Source organism: Gadus macrocephalus, chromosome 12 (genome assembly GCF_031168955.1).
Source record: "Gadus macrocephalus chromosome 12, ASM3116895v1".
NCBI classification, from domain to species: Eukaryota; Metazoa; Chordata; class Actinopteri; order Gadiformes; family Gadidae; genus Gadus; species Gadus macrocephalus.
Window position 1 is genome coordinate 24,703,707 of NC_082393.1, and position 4,757 is coordinate 24,708,463.

Below are 4,757 nucleotides of genomic sequence, written 5' to 3' on the forward strand. Positions count from 1 at the left end.
GCAATAGACTCCATATCCCACTCAAAAAAAGTGCAAAAATTCTATGCTTTGATTTCAGAGTTTGTTGTAACTTGTATTTCAGCCCGTTTTGCCTTACCAAGTGACCGATGCTGCCCTTAAATCACCAGACCTCAGATGCTAAAGCTTCAAAATTGGATTTGTGCAATTATCTTTTGCAACACAAAGTGTCCAGCCGTTCCGACCCAACAAACTCAGACTAGGAGTGGAGACGTGGGGTTTGTTTACTCTGGTAAATTGTAAAAACTCTGAAAAGATTTTGGGTGCTGGCTGTAATTTAAAGGAGGTGGGGGAGGGGGGGGGGTGGGGGCTGTCGTGTTGCAGGTGGGGTGTATTTCACAAATCACTTCCAAAATAGCCTTGAGAAACCTCATTCAACCCAGAAAAGTAAATAAATGGACTGCATTTATATAGCGCTTTTCTAACCATTGGCCACCCAAAGTGCTTTACAATATTGCCTCACATTCACCATTCACGCACACATTCACACACCAACGGCGGAGTCAACCATGCAAGGCGACAGCCAGCTCGTCGGGAGCAGTTAGGGTTAGGCGCCTTGCTCAAGGACACCTCGACACTCAGCTAGGAGGCGCCGGGGATCGAACCAACGACCATTAGGTTACCAGCCAACCCGCTCTACCTCCTGATCTACTGCCGCCCAGAATACCAGAATATACACCTCTCCAAGACCGTGTGTGTGTGTAACACTTAAACCTGGATTTAACTTGCATTCCCAATCAATGCAGAGGGAGGCTGTGTGTGTTACAGGCACAGGAAGGGAAGTCTTGAGCACGTCAACTCGAAGGCCGTTCCATTATCATTCGTGTCCAGGGCCCCACAAAAAGGCCCAAGGCCGCCTTAACACACCATTAAATTGAAGCACCTTCGTCTGTATTCGTCAGGTTTAAGCCTCATGTTTGGCCGTAGCATCGGGCAGCCTACTGGATTTTCTCTCCATCCTCTTGGGGACGGACTCAATCTATCTCCTCTGCTTTGGCCTCGCGTCCCCTTCCCGTTGAGTCACTTGTTTGTCTTTAATCAGCAAGAGGGGACTCTGTCGGGCGCCGGTGTCTCTTATCAGCGTCTAAACCTATCGCTTTGATTAGTCTAATTCCTCTGGTGCCTTAATCCCCTCCTGGCAGCCCCCACGTCCCACCCAGGGGAGTTCAGTCAGGAAGGAAGCCAAGGCTTTGATCGAAGACCATCCCGTTCTCTTCTTGTTTCTTTATTTTCATCTGCAAAAGTGAGTTGACTTATTCAGCGGCGTGAGCCTGGAGCAGTTCACTTGAATGCGTTTGAGGAGAGATTCCTTGACACCATTGGACCTTCTTATTAGCAGAATTGTTTTCTAATTTAGGAGGTAGAGGCGGTGAAGTGAAACTCCAGGCAAAAGACATCCATCAATATCTTATTAGACCGTCAGGGGTTGGTAGAAAAGACCCAATTTGGCCGAGGCTTTTTCATCTCTCTCTCTTTTTAAGAGATGCTTCTTATGGCCTGCTCCGTTGGCATCATCCAGCATCATAATGATATGTTGATATATTCAAATCATAAATAGTGGTCTGAAGTGTGGCACACTCTCTCTGACCTGATAACATCTGATTAATATCAATAGAGTGTGCTGCTGCGTGATTGAAGAGACTGATGCCTGCTGAGCTCATCAGGATACGCACTCGGTGGCGGTGGCAGTGGTAGTAGTAGTAGAAGTAATAGTAGGAGCAGTATTATTAGTAGTGGTGGTATATTAGTAGTAGTAGTTGTAGTAGTATTATAGTAGTTATAGTAGTAGTAGGAATAGTATATGTAGTAGTTGTAGCAAGAGGAGGCCTAGTTGTTGTAGGCCAAGTAATGGTAGTAATAGTAGTAGTAGTACTAGTAGCATTGGTAGTAATAGTAGTAGGCTTACTAGTGGCCATAGTAGAAGCAGGAGTAGTAGGAGGTAGTTTATGCAACATCTCATCGATGGATGATTTTTTTAAGACATGTTGATAGATCTTATATATAACATAAGGAGTATGTTCTGTACATATTGTCATGATGTAATGTTTTTCCGAAGGTTGCGCTACGTTATTGTGTTGTTTAAGAGGCAAACATAGTTACACCGCATGTAGCTTCGTTCAATCTTTAAACGTTCACCGCCACGGCAAGAGGGTGGCCGAGCTGTCTGCCGCCATCCCAGGGGTCACACAGACATAAGGGGACCTCTTTGTAATTAACTCCGCCGGACAGATGAACGCAGATAGACTGAGTGTTAATTCATGCAATACAGCCGAGCGGAACTAAACGGAAATTGTCCTGCGCAATTCTCTGGCAGAGAGTGAACGCTCTTAAATGATGCTGCCCCTTAACACACACACATATACACACACACACACACACACACACACACACACACACACACACACACACACACACACACACACACAGACACATAACCCCCAGTGACATCGCTTGAGCCCAGGCGCTGAGTCACACCTGTAAGTGTGTGTGTGTTTGTGTGTGTTTGTGTGTGTGTGTGTGTGTGTTTGTGTGTGTGTGTGTGTGTGTGTGTGTGTGGTATGTGTGTGTCTGCGTATGTGTGTGTGTGTGTGTGTGTGTATGTGTATGTGTGCGTGTGTCTTTGTGTGTGTGTGTGTGTGGGTGTATGTGTGCGTGCGTGCGAGCGTGCATGCGTGTGTGTGTGTTTGTGTGCGTGCGCATGCTAGATAAGTGGCAAATTTCTATCCCCACTTCAAGAACCAACCAGACATTAACACCTGACAGCTTCAAATTGTTCACGTCTGTCCACGAATACTAATCCACCGCCTTGCCAGGGCGCTATAAGTGTCACGTGAGGGTTGTGTTGCCCCAGCCCGGTATTGTCTGTGTTTTCCTGCGTTGATTTGTACAAGTGTTGTGCAGTCACCCCTCATGCTTTCTATTTCATCTGAGTCAAATCTAGGCTGGCAACGTGTGGACTTAGGGCTATTAGTTGGCCTCCTGCCAGTCATCCACCTGCTCTTTGTCGGGCAGGATCTTCACAAAGGGGACACAGACACTGTGCATTGCATGTGCGCTGCTTGCTCGTGTGCATTCCTTGATTCAGCACACATTTGCTTGTGCCTTTATGGATGGATGTGGGGATTAAAGCCTATTTTATTTAAATTATAGTGGAAAAAACATATTATTACTGCTTGTTTACTGTCTCCTTAACACTATGCGTTACAGTTTGCATGTGCTTTTTTTAGATGTCACTAATGTTTAAACACAAAGTAAGCCCTGCACGCTGGCACCTTGAATGTCTGTTGGAGTGGTGTTGTTTTTCAAGAAGAACTGCATCACACAGCAGATTAATAGAACAGGATTAACTTTCAATCCAGATGTGTCTTTTAAGGTTGGTCAGAATGCCTTGAGGGTGTTCCTTTCAGAGCGAAAGATCAAGGTCTGTAGCTACCATGCCTCAACCATTAGGAGTGAACCATGACTGATTGGGAAATGAAACCTGACGTTTTTATAATTGATAGAAGGTGCATTTGCCTGTAGGCTATTTCGCGTGGTAAAGATGGCATTTTGATTTGATACATTCTGCTTCCTACTGGCTACACAGAATTATTTATTCATCATTTAATCTCACTCTCTATAAACACATAAACTGAATTAACATAGTCTGTATTATAATGATTAAACAGACTTGCTATGTGTATATTGGTGGAAACTATGGCAGACTTTTTTTTACTCCAACAACATTGCAGACCAATGTGTACAAGAGAACTCAGATTTAGACAGTGTATTGATTCGAGTTTCTGGGCCTTTCTGGCCTCCCTTGTGTTGATTTGTGAACTCTGTATTCTGCAGGGGAAAGCCAACATCAACATATCTCCTGAGCATGATCCTATTTTGATTAAGAATTTGCTTGGAGAGGGGCTTTTCACAGACCATTGTCAGTGTGTCGTGAGAGAGAAAGGAAATATTTTAAAATGTGAATTGCACCTACAACATATTGATATGTTGCAGCCACTACAACATATTGACAGTAAAATAAGTTCCAATTTTAAAATAAATGTCAATGTTTGCGAAACACTATTGATTGGGAATGGCGTCATCCTTACGGACGGATAAAAGATTTTTAAATCTCAATTACCCGCCCAAGTTAAGTACCTAAACAACGGATTTCTCTGGGTTAGAAACAAGTGAGTTGTGCACTTACGGTACGTACACAACTCAACAAATTATATAGGCTACCATATTTTAATCTGGAAATGTTACATAAAATACCTTTAAGTAAACCTTTTAAAAGTGAGGTAGGCATCTTAACATAGTGTTGTTATGTTTGACATTTCGTTGAGACGTTCTCTTTGAATTACCTTTGAAAACGTTGCAATTTATAAATACCATCAATATGTGAGGCTCTGGTATCGTGATCATTCCTCCTTATTGACTCCCACCTCCCACCATCTGTGTCTCACCACTAGCATTCATTTAATCACCGACTATTCAGGCAACAAATATTTAAGAGCTGAACATCTAATTCAAGGATGCGAACTTTTTTTCCACAAAGCTTTTTTTCCACAGTCCACAAAGCAAACAAAGCAGTCTGATTAAATGTACCAATGGGTGAAAAGCACGAACCCAACAACTTCAAAAACGCAGTTTATAACCGCTCGATGCGCGGTCTCCTATATCGCTGCTCTTTACGCACGCCTGGTCTGCGCGTCAGGTGGCTCCCCAGACGAAATTTGATTCAAACCGACAAAGCACAA